Here is a 13,894-nt window from a genome sequence, read left to right as displayed (position 1 = left end):
CTCCCATATCATCACTTTTGATGTCGTCCTCATGTTTGAGATGCGTCCTGTCCACTAAAAATGTAACATTATGTCGAATGCCACGAGGTGTGGTTTTGCAGAACTTGCCCTCCTGTAATGGCGCCAACAAGATTTGTACTCCTTCCCTAGGTGACAACGGCTTATTTGTCCATTTGAAGACAGGCGTTTCCTCCTTGTTATTGTATGGACTGCGAATATACCTACAGAATAAACAAACGGATTTTCAAAAACCAAATTACTCTCAAGGGGAGCTTTCTAGTTGAACTTACATAAACATATTACCCGTCTCATCACCAAACATATGGGCACCTTCAAGGATAAGTTAAACCATGGAAAAGACTAAAACGAAAAGACTATATTGGCTAAAAAAAAAATGTAGTGAACAGTTTTTCAGCTGCTTTTACTGATTTTAATGTATGCATAACCTCAATAAGTTTTATAGTTCAATGCAACAACTTGAACAGTAACAACAAAGAGAACAACGACGGTGAACACGATTAACGTGCTGCAAATTTTTGATAATGTCTTACCTTTAACTATCTACTTCATCTATTGCCACATCACTTTCGTCATGACTATCCGTGTCGTCAGTACACGTACTTCCCTCGCTTTCACCACTGTCAACCTTGATTAAATATTAGAGTAATGGCAGTAGGTCAATTTGCATTCTTTAGACAACCTTGTGGAATTGATTAACTGGCTGATCCCAAATAAGCATTTTAACCCAATCCAGATGTCGAAGCATATATATGTCAAGGCAAAATCACACATGCATCTTGTTGTCGATCACTATAACAACCACATTTTTCCAATTAGATTTTAAGTTTTCACTTTTTGAATCTTTTTACCGGTTTCCAATTTATTTTAGCTGTTTCCTGGAAGCTTGCGAACTTTTTCAGGATGTATCCTTCCCCAGGTCCCACATAACCAAAAAAGCCTTAGCATCCATACGTATTGGTAACAGGTGACATGATTTTTTTTTTGGTCAAAATAGTGGTTTTATTATAATTTTTTCTTTTACAAACCTTGAGTTTCTTTTTCTTGGGAGTGTTATCTGGAATCATAGCAAGAAATGTTTGATATAGTTAATATTCGTTTGGGCGGACCTTACTCGTTTACAAAGGGAATTTTATGTCGAGTATCAAAAAAGCTGCTTTCTTAAACATCACCCTCTAAAGCTTATAAGAAGGGTTCGAGCTATTAAGCCAGCGAAACACTTGGCGATTTTCTACGCCGATCGCCGCGATCGTCGAAAATCGCCAGTTGTGCCCGTTGCAGCGATTGCGATTTTCGCCGATCGCCGCGATCGGCGTAGAAAATCGCCGATATCTGGCATGTCAGAAAACGCCGATAACATTCGCCGGCATTCGCCAAGTGTGCTCATACCCGCGATTTTCTACGGTCATTACTGCGAATCGCCAGTAAAGCCAACCCATCAGGTTGGGCGAAAAACATCGCCAAGTGTGTCCGCCTCTTTAAGGGGGTGGGGGTGGGAATTGGACTTTTAGGGAAAAGGGCTATTGTATTTTTATTTTATGCCTTAAGGTGGGTGTGTCAGAAAAGCTGATAAGTGGTCAGGTGACGGATTTCAAAGGGGAGGTGAGCTTGTAGGCGGGGTGTTTGAAAGCTGAAAGGGGAGGATCAATAATAAATGAAAATAATAGGGGGAAGCAGTGACAAGCTACGCGCCTTTTTTTGTTTCTCTTGCTATTGTTGGCACCATTTACGTAATTACGTTACAATGCATACAGTCTATAGTATCGCGAAAAATCTATTTAGTTTTGTTGTCGTATAGGAAAAAAGTGTCCCCAAAATTTTGAATACTTCAGTTACGAACTGATCTGTACTTTATTAATATCTCTGGGACGGATGACCAATTTAAGGCTTTTCTTAGATTTCCACGCCGTGACACGCTTCAGTAAATTCCCATCTTCAACCCTCACTGGTAGCCTTTTAGGTTGAATGAAATAAAAAGATTACTTCGATTCTATTAAAGAAAATTCTGAATTATTTTAACTTAAAACACCAAGAAAAAGACATTTGTCATAAAATATGGATTTGCTTTTTTTATTTCTGTTTAACTGAAGATAAAAAAAAATCCTGCGGCCTTTGACGGGGTTTGCTGCAAAGAACGTGTGGTACTATTTTTAGGTGCTAATTTATCTTGCAATTCTTTTTTTGCGGGCTGTCGATTTTGCGATTTGTTGGGTTTCTTTCCTTTTTTTACATTTACAGCTATTTACGTTACTGTTCACAAATTGCTCATTTTGCAAATACTTGCATAAGCTATTTTTCATGAAAAGTATGAAAATTGCCAAATTTAAAAGTTGCTTTGTAGTGTGGCAGCTGTGCTTTGCAGCTGTGAATTTCGGTACATGCAAAGAGGCTGTCCTTGCAGTTTCCTAAAATCCTTTGTGTCTTATGGTCGATCTCCGTCAGATTGGATAGATTGGATGAATGAAATCTGGATGAATGAAATCTGTATCAAAGCAAAAGCTGTAAGAACACACTCACCTTCTATACTCCGCGAACGAGGTCTTACTCGCGCCGCTACCATCGTGGGCTGGACCAGCATTTTCACTATACATGTACAGTGTACACAAAAAAAAGGTTAACAGAATTTGCCTGACATTAAAAAAAGGTTGAATTCGATTAACTTTAGTTAATTCATTAACTTAACTCACCTCTTCCAAACAAAAGTTGGATTGCCCAAATCAGCGTCACTTTCTATTGCTCAACTCACGCTAACAAGCCTTTGAACACGTGCTGTGCACGTACAAACGCTCCGTTCAAAATTGTAACTATGTAGGGTAGGGTGGTGTGTCCATCAAGTACTGTAGTGGTACTAGTGTAGTTTTCTTTGTTTAATGTCAGTTATTAATAAAGATGGGAAAAAAAGTACTGTAGTGGTGATGTTTAGTTGAAAAGTAGAACGGAGCGATGATAAAGTATGTCTTCTTCGATGAAAGTTAATTCTTTTTTTTCGGATCCGACGATACATGAAAAAAAATGTGGGAAATCTCTGATTAATTGATTTATTAATTTATTTATTATTTTAATTTTTTTGTCATCCGCATTTTTCCATCCGCATTTTATCATCCGCCATCCGCCATCCGCCATCCGCCGCCATCCGGTCTTCGTTTTACAGAGACCCGTGAAGAATTTTGTCGATTTCAACACATGGCCGGCTGATGGAGATTCTTCTGTTGTTCCATATTTCTGACATTATCAACGAAAGACATACGATCAATTATTTTGCTTATCTGGAAAAGTCAAACTAGTTCTTGGCTTGGAACACTGGAAAATACAATTCAATTCGAATGTGATCGAACGCAGACCTGTCGAATTCTGAGGACGAAAATGAGCCGCAAAGAACGTGAGTAACTAACTATTCCTTGTTGGAGGAAATACATTAGGAGCTTTGTTTGCTGAATGTTTTCAAGCATGTTTCTGAGGATTTCAGCGAGACCAAGCTGCAATCAGCATGGTTTGTCTTTGAAAATTTTCTTGAAAACTTGTACAGTATCATTTCTGTTCACTTCTGACATATATTTTCCCACAGGTAAAGATTTATATGTTAATTGAAACACCTACAAATTACTGTAATAATTATATTAAGTGATAGTGATAATTGTCCCACAGCTATGCAGGGGTATTTTTTGGTGGACATAGTTTTCTAATTGATGTGGTTGAATGTTTTATGATTGTGAAACAAGGGAACATGTCTTCTCCTGCAAAATTAGAAGAGACTATTCAGCAGAGGGTGTTAAAACTTGGCTGTGGATATTTTTAAAGAGCTCGAGTCTATTCAACGCCCCGGGGTCAACGCGCAGCTTTCCGCAGAATAAATAGTTTGTTAAACAAGATTTCTCTTTACTCAAATGTTGGCTTTTAGCAGTGTTTTAGTCGCGTGTACTCTGGAAGAGGCTAAGATCTTCTGTGAATTTACACTCTGAAATGCTAAGTCTTTATTAAATGTAGTTAAAGACGACAAAGAATCGTCAATTAATCTGTCTGCAGTCAAATGAGGTCAAATGACATTGTTGTTAGGGTTAGGGTCGCCTTTGATCTAAATCAGCCTGAGAAGTACTTGTAAATTGCTCCGAATTTCAAACTAATCTTTTTAGTTGCAAATTGAAGGCGAACAAACGCTAGATGTCAGCTTATATCTTAGTTTATGTGCGTCAATACGATTAATTGAAATTTGGGGAAATTAATTCAACTTTGCTTTCAGTTTGCACTTCACATGCAGTCAATTTCCGCTACAAGGAACACACAATAATAGAGTAACACAATTGAAAAAGTTCAAGTTCCCCGAAGGAAACAACTGAACAGAATAAAAATCCCTCTTTCAGGCCCAAGCACCAAGTAGTTTTTTAGCCCGTGAAACAGGTCCTTTTTCTCCGCTCGCCAATTCTTTTCGCCCTATACTCTGCACTTGTGGGCCTGTTAACAGGTTTGTAGTTTTTTCGCTGTATGGCTCGCGGCAAGCCTGAATTTCCCACGAGTTTGGGTGCGTATTCTTAATCTTGCGGTCTGAAATACTGGATGGTATTTTTAGAGACCGCACGAAATGAGAGACAAGGATGAAATGAGAAAGCAAAATGCTATATTTATTACTTATGTTGAATCCTTTCTGTCAGTAACCCTATTATTTTAGGACCAATGAGAAACAAGTACAGCACTTAATCTTCAAACAATACGACGTTCTACACGTGACTGGCTCTACAGTCATGTGGTCTCTCATTTATAAGGCACTAAATACTGGGAATTTTGTCATTTACGTTTTACGACACTCGTACCATGAATTTCGCCAGTCGTCCTTGATAAATTTTATTATGTAAACTTTGATTGATTCAAGGGAGAAGACATTGCAAGACAAGGTTTGTTAACAGTCTAGAATTCTCGAAGAAATGTACACGCTTTCGTGACTTTCCACTTCTGGTTTAGTTACAGACACATTTTCAGCACTTTCGGTTTGTTTCGTCCAACATACAAATAACTAGCCGTCGATCTTATAGCATAACGGGTCTGATATCGTGCGTCTAGGGATTTGCCAGGTCACTTTTCACTGCTGCTGAGGAAGAAAGGGGAAAAATACGCGCACAAAGTGTATACATGAGCTTGTTTACTGCCGAGACGAGCAATCGCACGCACACAGTACACTAACAAACAATTGCTGGCGCTGACCTCCTGAATGGCGTGTGGAGGAATGACCACAACCTTCAATGATTCGAATGTTACAATAAGGGCGTGATAGACACTGTCTGTGCTCATTGTACATTTTTTAGTATAGTAGTGGAAGGCAAGCCTTCTAAAAGCTGAAATATTTTTTATATATCGAGGGAAACGTAAATTAGGGAGCTGGGAAACAGACCATAGCGATTCGATTTCTCACGACTTTAGACAGGCAATCGGCGGTTTTTGAGACCTATCACATTGTTCTGATTACAATCTCGTGGCTTTGATTTCCGTATAAAGGGTGATGTTCTCCAGATTCCGTGTACGAGATGTACAACGTATACGAGTCCTTGAGCTTGTATAGACTTCATTGTTCTTGTGTGGAGCGTGACAAATTTTTGCGTAAGCATCAATCTCACTGGTTTCGGCTGAATAAACATCTCTCTTCCGCGAGTGTAAGTTTCTTATAGTCTTTTCGTTCTGGTTGCTGGAAGAGTTTAAGAAAGTCTGTGTATTTGCGCTCGCATGTTCCTCCTTGATTATCCAAACAGAATTCTTGTTGCACATAACTCATAAAGTTTGCCATTTGTCGCTATCTGTCAAGATCTAGATGCCAGTTATTTGAGGGCCAATGGAACAATAGAACAGCGAAATTATACACCAATAATAATGCGACGAGCAAACACAGTAACACAAGACTAACCTACAAAGCCCGTGACCTCCTGTTAGTTTAATGAGGCCCAATGAGTCAAGGCATTTTATCATTTACCTTCTATCAGAGTGGCCATATCATGAACTTCACAGGCCCCCTTCTGTAACTTTTACGGATTAATTCAGAAAACATCCACTCCAAAGAAAGGTAGGTTAATAATTTAGAATGTTTGAAGTTAAAAAACTGACGAAAGCCACACACATTCAACTTCCGCTATTAAAAAGGTACTACTTTATATTTTCAAGACCGCTTTCGGTTTGTTTCGACCAACGATCGCTGACGACAATCACTTTCCTTCATTTGTTATAAGGCTTTCAGATCTAAGGATCTCCGAGTATTTGAATTGTCTAGTGCTGCAAATGGAGCGGATGAATAAGTATTTCCCTGCAAAGTTAGCAGTTACTTTCTTCAATTACCCCTGCGCTGCGGAGTAATGCTTTTGATAAACAACACGCCGTAAAATAGCCAGCCGCAAATTACTGACTTACAAAGGTCGCGCAAGAAGTCTCAGTCAACATTTGCCAGTGTGAAGAATTTTGTCGATTTCAACACATGGCCGGCCAATGTAGACTCTTCTGTTGTTCCATATTTCTTACATTGTGAACGAAAGACATACGATCAATTATTTTTGCTTATCTGGAAAAGTTAAACTTGGCTTGAAACAATGAAAAATACAATTCAATTCAAATAGTGATCTAATGCAGACCTGTCGAACTCTGAAGACGAAATGATGAGCCGCAAAGAACGTGAGTAACTATTCCTTGTTGGAGGAAATACATTAGGAGCTTTGTTTGCTGAATGTTTTCAAGCATGTTTCTGAGGATTTCAGCGAGACCAAGCTGCCATCAGCATGGTTTGTCTTCGAAAATTTTCTTGAGAACTTGTACAGTGTCATTTCTGTTCACTTCAGATATATATTTTCCCACAGGTAGAGATATATGTACATTAAAACACCTACAAATTATTGTAATAATTATATTAAGTGATAGTGATAATTGTCCCACAGCTATGCTGTAGTATCTTTTCGTGGACATAGTTTTTAGTTGATGTGGTTGAATGTCTTATGATTGTGAAACAAGGGAACATGTCTTCTTCTGCAAAATTGGAAGAGACTATTCAGCAGAGGGTGTTAAAACTTGGCTGTGGATATTTTTAAAAGAGCTCGAGTCCATTCAACGCCCCGGGGTCAAAGCTTTCCGCAGAATAAACAGTTTGTTTAACAAGATTCCTCTTTACTCAAATGTTGGCTTTTAGCAGTGTTTTAGTCGCGTGTACTCTGGAAGAGGCTCAGATCTTCTGTGAGTTTACACTCTGAAATGCTAAGTCTTTATTAAATGTAGTTAAAGACGACAACGAAGATTCCTTTAATTAATCCGTCTCCAGTCACAGGACGTTGTTGTTCACACAACTACAATACGCCTTTATTCTAAATCAGTCTTATAAACACATATACTATGGATATTCTAAATTGCTCCGAATTTCAAACTAATCTTTTTATTTGTAAATTGAAGGTGAACACACGCAAGATGTCAGCTTATACCTTAGTTTATGTGTCAAAACGATTAATTGAAATTTGGGGAAATTAATTCACTTTCGCTTTCAGTTTGCACTTCACGCGCGGTCGGTTTCCGCTACAAGGAACACACAATAACAGAGTAACACAATTGCAAAAGTTAAAGTTCCCCGAAAGAAACGACTGAACAGAATAAAAATCCCTCTTTCAGGCTCAAGTAGTTTTTTAGCCCGTGAAACAGGCCCTCAATCTCCGCCTTCTCCGCTCGCCTTTTCTTTTCACTCTATACTCTGGACTTGTGAGCCTGTTAACAGGTTTGTAGTTTTTTCGCTGTTTAGCTCGCAGCAAGCAAATTTCCCGCGCGTTTGGGTGCGTATTCTTAATCTTGCGGTCTGTAATACTGGATGGTCAAAGAAGAATACCAGAATTCTTTGAGCAATCGTACATGGAGACGTCTAGATATGTACTCTGAAAGGTCTGCTTCGCTCAGTACCTTATTGATAAAATAAATTGTAAATGACTTTATTTAAGTGTCGTAAACAGCACTTACTGGGGACACTACAAATCTGAACATAACATCTAACATCATTCTGTTTGAACTCCCAACTGGTGGGAGGCAAACCAGTTTACAAAGCGTGGCCTTGGATTTCAAAACGGGGCTACTGTGAAATAAATCCAAGTGGTCAGAACGGACTTGAATTCGGGGTTTCCGGATCACAACGACTAAGAATTTTCGCTTCTCTACTTAGTTGTAGTTCGAGCAAAAACATCACAAGCATGAAATGAGAATTCAAAATGCTGTATTCATACTTCTGTTGAAACCTATCTGTCAGTAACTCTATTATTTCAGGACTAATGACAAACAAGTACAGCACAGATATTTACAGTCACACGTGACTGGCTCTACAGTCCGGTGACCTCTCCATTATAAGGCACTAAATAGTGGGAATTTTGTCATTTACGTTTTACGACACTCGTACCATGAATTTCGCCAGTCGTCCTTGATAAATTTTATCATGTAAACTTTGATTGATTCAAGGGAGAAGACATTCCAAGACAAGGTATGTTAAAAGTCTACTGCTACGGAGTAATGTTTTTGATAAACAAAACGCCGTAAAATAGCCAGCCGCAAATTACTGACTTACAAAGGTCGCGCAACAAGTCTCCGTCAACATTTGCCAGTGTGAAGCATTTTGTCGATTTCAACACATGGCCGGCCGATGTAGACTCTTCTGTTGTTCCATATTTCTTACATTATGAACGAAAGACATACGATCTATTATTTTGCTTATCTGGAAAAGTTAAACTTGGCTTGGAACACTGGAAAATACAATTCAATTCGAATAGTGATCTAACGCAGACCTGTCGAATTCTGAAGACGAAATGATGAGCCGCAAAGAACGTGAGTAACTATTCCTTGTTGGAGGAAATACATTAGGAGCTTTGTTTGCTGAATGTTTTCAAGCATGTTTCTTAGTTTTTGAGCGAAACCAAGCTGCAATCAGCATGGTTTGTCTTCGAAGATTTTCTTAAGAACTTGTACAGTATCATTTCTGTTCACTCGTGATATATATTTTTCCAACAGGTAGAGATATATGTACATTAAGACACCTACAAAGTATTGTAATAATTATATTAAGTGATCGCGATAATTGTCCCACAGCTATGCAGTGGTATTTTTTCATGGACGTAGTTTTCTAGTTGATGTGCTTGAATGTCTTGTGATTATGATACAAGGGAACATGTCTTCTCCTTCAAAATTGGAAGAGACTATTCAGCAGAGGGTGTTATAACTTGGCTGTAAATATTTTTAAAAGAGCTCGAGTCTATTGAACGCCCCGGGGTGAACGCTAAGTTTTCCGCAGAATAAATAGTTTGATAAACAAGATTTTTCTTTCCTCAAATGTTGGCTTTTAGCAGTGTTTTAGTCGCGCGAACTCTGGAAGAGGCTCAGATCTTCTTTGACTTTACACTCTGAAATGCTAAGTGGTATGATAAATGTAGTTAAAGACGACAAAGATCCGTCAATTAATCCGTCTCCAGTCACATGACATTGTTGTTGACATAACTACAATACGCCTTTGATCTAAATCAGCCTGAGAAGTACTTGTAAAATTGCTCCGAATTTTAAACTAAAACTTTTTGGTTGTAAATTGAAGGCGAACACACGCTAGATGTCAGCTTATACCTTAGTTTATGTGTGTCAATACGTTTAATTGAAATTTGGGGAAATTAATTCACTTTCGCTTTCAGTTTGTACTTCAGACACAGTCGGTTTCCGCTATTAGGAACAACAATAGCAAAGTAATACAATTGCAAAAGTTAAAGTTCCCCGAAGGAAACAGCTAAACAGAATAAAAATACCTCTTTCAGGCCCAAGTAGTTTTTTTAGCCTGTGAAACAAGCCCTCATTCTCCGCTTGCTCCGCTGGCCTGTTCTTTTCGCCCTTTACCCTGCACTTGCGAGCCTGTTAACAGGCTTGTAGCTTTTTCGCCGAATATCTCGCGGCAAGCAAATTTCCCGCGCGTTTGGGTGCCTATCATCGGTGAATCTTGCAGTCTCTAATTCCGGATAGTCAAAGACGAATACCAGAATTCTCTTAGCAATCGTACATGGAGTCGTTTAGATATGTACTCTCAAAGGTCTGCTTTGTTCATCCGTGACCTTATTGATAAAATAAATTATAAATGACTTTATTTAAGCGTTGAAGAATTGAGCACTGTAAACAGTACTAACTGAGGACACTAAATCAGTGAAAAAAAATATACAAACTGAACATAACATCGGTATAAAATCTCAGCTGGTGGGAGGCAAACCAGTTGGCTATTACAAAGCGTGGCCTTGGATCATCATGTTGGATTTCAAAACGTTGCTACCGGGAAACGAATCCAAGTGGCTCCAACGCGACTTGAACCCGGCGTCTCCGGATTACAACCACTAGGATTTTCGCTTCTCTACTCAGTTGTAGTTCGAGCAAAAAATCACAAGCATGAAATGAGAATTCAAAATGCTGTATTCATAATTATGTTGCACGCTATCTGTCAGTAACCCTATTATTTCAGGACCAATGAGAAACAAGTACAGCACTTAATTTTCAAACAATACGAGGTTCTACACGTGACTGGCTCTACAGTCTTGTGGTCTCTAATTTATAAGGCACTAAATACTGGGAATTTTGTCATTTACGTTTTACGACACTCGTACCATGAATTTCGCCAGGCGTCCTTGACAAATTTTATCATGTAAACTTTGATTGATTCAAGGGAGAAGACATAGCAAGACAAGGTTTGTTAACAGTTTAGAATTCCCGAAGGAATCTACACACTTTTATGACCAGTTTCCACTTCCGGTTTAGTTACAGACGCATTTTCAGCACTTTCGCTTTGTTTCGTCCAACATACAAATAACTAGCCGTCGATCTTGTAGCATAACAGGTCTGATATCGTGCGTCTAGGGATTTGCCAGGTCACTTTTCACTGCTGCTGTGGCAGAAACGGGAAAAAAACCCGCACAAACTGTATACATGAGGTTGTTTACTGCCGAGAGGAGCAATCGCACACAGTACACTAACAAACAAATAAATAGCCACACCAGTCGTGCATTTTTTGGGTCCAAAAGACACTAAAAACTCGATATAGTTTGCACAGGAACTGGCAATTGCTGGCGCTGACCTCCTGAATGGGGTGTGGATGAATGACCACAACCTTCAATGATTCGAATATTACAATAAGGGCGTGATAGACACTGTTTGTGCTAATTGTACATTTGTTTTTAGTATAGTAGTGGAAGGTAAGCCTTCTAAAACCTGACAGATATTTTTTTTATATCGAGGGAAACGTAAATCAGGGAGCTGGGAAACAGACCACAGCGATTCGATTTCTCAATGCGCACATACGCGTGCCTTTAAACGACTTTAGACAGGCAATCGGCGGTTTCTGAGACCTATCACATTGTTGTGATCACAATCTCGTGGCTTTGATTTCCGTATAAAGGGTGATGTTCTCCAGTTTCCGTGTACGAGAAGTACAACGTAAACGAGTCCTCAGTTGAGCTTGTATAGACTTCGTTGTTCTTGTGTGAAGTGTGACAAATTTTTACGAAACTATCAAACTCACTGGTTTCGGCTGAATAAACTCCTTTCTTTCCTCGAGTGTAGGTTTCTAACAGTCTTTCCGTTCAGGTTGCTTGAAGAGTTTTAGAGAGTCTGTATATTTGCGCTTGCATGTTCCTCCTTGATTATCCAAACAGAATTCTTGTTGCACATAACTCATAAAGGCTGCCATTTGTCGCTATCTGTCAAGATCTAGATGCCAGTTATTTGAGGGCCTATGGAACAATAGAACAGCGAAATTATACACCAATAACAACGCAACGAGCAAACACAGTAACACAAAACTAACCTACTAGCCCGTGACCTCCTGTTAATTTGATGAGGCCCAATGAGTCTAGGCAATTTTATCATTTACCTTCTATCAGAGTGGCCATATGACGAACTTCACAGGCCCCCTTCTGTAACTTTTACGGATTATTTCAGAAAACATCCACTCCAAAGAAAGGTAGGTTAATAATTTAGAAAGTTTAAAGTTAAAAAACTGACGAAATCCACACACTTTCAACTTCCGCTATTAAAAAGGTACTACGCACTTTATATTTTCAAGACTTTCGGTTTGTTCGACCAACGATCGCTGACGACAATCACTTTCCTTCATTTGTTATAAGGCTCTGAGATCTAAGGATCTCCGAGTATTTGAATTGTCTAGTGCTGCAATGGAACGGAAGAATAAGTGTTTCCCTGCAAAGTTAGCAATTACTTTCTTCAATTACCGCTGCGCTGTGGAGTAATGCTTTTGATAAACAGCACGCCGTAAAATAGCCAGCCGCAAATTACTGACTTACAATTACAAAATGTCGCGTAACGAGTCTCAGTCAACATTTGCCAGTGTCAAGAATTTTCTCGATTTTATCACATGGCCGGCCGATGGAGACTCTTCTTTTGTTCCATATTTCTTACATTATGAACGAAAGACATACGATCAATTATTTTGCTTATCTGGAAAAGTTAAACTATTTCTTGGCTTGGAACACTGGAAAATACAGTTCAATTCGAATAGTGATCTAAAGCAGACATGTCGAATTCTGAAGACGAAATGATGAGCCGCAAAGAACGTGAGTAACTTTTCCTTGTTGGAGGAAATACATTAGGAGCTTTGTTTGCTGAATGTTTTCAAGCATGTTTCTTAGTTTTTGAGCGAAACCAAGCTGCAATCAGCATGGTTTGTCTTCGAAGATTTTTTCCAAGAACTAGTACAGTATCATTTCTGTTCACTCCTGATACATATTTTTCCAACAGGTAGAGATATATGTACATTAAAACACCTACAAAGTATTGTAATAATTATATTAAGTGATCGTGATAATTGTCCTACAGCTATGCTGTAGTATTTTTTGGTGGACATAGTTGATGTGGTTGAATGTCTTGTGATTATGAAACAAGGGAACACGTCTTCTCCTGCAAAATTGGAAGAGACTATTCAGCAGAGGGTGTTATAACTTGGCTGTGGATATTTTTAAAAGAGCTCGAGTCTATTGAACGCCCCGGGGTGAACGCTAAGTTTTCCGCAGAATAAATAGTTTGATAAACAAGATTTTTCTTTCCTCAAATGTTGGGTTTGAGCAGTGTTTTAGTCGCGCGAACTCTGGAAGAGGCTCAGATCTTCTTTGAATTTACACTCTGAAATGCTAAGTCTTTATTAAATGTAGTTAAAGACGAGAAAGATCCGTCAATTAATCAGTCTCCAGTCACATGACATTGTTGTTGACATAACTACAATACGCCTTTGACCTAAATCAGTCTGTGCTATCGATATTCTAAATTGCTCCGAATTTCAAACTAAAACTTTTTAGTTGTAAAATTGAAGGTGAACACACTCTAGATGTCAGCTTATACCTTAGTTTATGTGTGTCAATACGTTTAATTGAAATTTGGGGAAATTAACTCACTTTCGCTTCCAGTTTGTACTTCACACACAGTCGGTTTCCGCTATTAGGAACACACAATAGCAGTGTAACACAATTGCAAAAGTTAAAGTTCCCCGAAGAAAAAAGGTAAACAAAATAAAAATCCCTCTTTTAGGCCCAAGTAGTTTTTTTAGCCTGTGAAACAGGCCCTCAATCTCCGCTTGCTCCGCTCGCCAATTCTTTTCGCCCTTTACCCTGCACTTGTGAGCCTGTTAACAGGTTTGTAGTTTTTTCGCCGTATAGCTCGCCGCAAGCAAATTTCCCGCGCGTTTGGGTGCCCATCATCGGTTAATCGTGCGGTCTCTAATTCCGGATGGTGAAAGACGAATACCAGAATTCTTTTAGCAATCGTACATGGAGTCGTTTAGATATGTACTCTCAAAGGTCTGCTTTGTTCAGTACTTTATTGATGAAATTATAAATGACTTTATTTAAGTGTTGAAGAATTG

At 38.9% G+C, this 13,894-nt stretch overlaps 1 protein-coding gene across 3 annotated transcripts in view; it reads left to right on the top strand.

The window, feature by feature from the left end:
- Positions 1-4,830: 4,830 nt before the first annotated feature.
- Positions 4,831-13,894, top strand: part of LOC146462760 (uncharacterized) — a 121,632-nt gene continuing 112,568 nt past the window's right edge. The window contains exon 1 of one of the 3 annotated variants that reach the window (XM_085085230.1): positions 4,831-4,904. The gene's annotated coding sequence lies outside the window, so the exon portion shown is untranslated. Of the gene's footprint in view, positions 4,905-5,983; positions 6,062-11,876; positions 11,984-13,894 lie in introns of those variants that run through there. The other 2 variants (XM_085085233.1, XM_085085229.1) reach the window with 2 other exon arrangements.

The sequence above is a fragment of the Pavona decussata genome, unplaced genomic scaffold (genome assembly GCF_977016875.1).
Source record: "Pavona decussata unplaced genomic scaffold, jaPavDecu1.1 SCAFFOLD_185, whole genome shotgun sequence".
In the NCBI taxonomy this organism is placed as follows: Eukaryota; Metazoa; Cnidaria; class Anthozoa; order Scleractinia; family Agariciidae; genus Pavona; species Pavona decussata.
The sequence above is the reverse complement of the archived record's forward strand: the minus strand, read 5'-3'. Positions and strand labels throughout refer to the sequence as shown.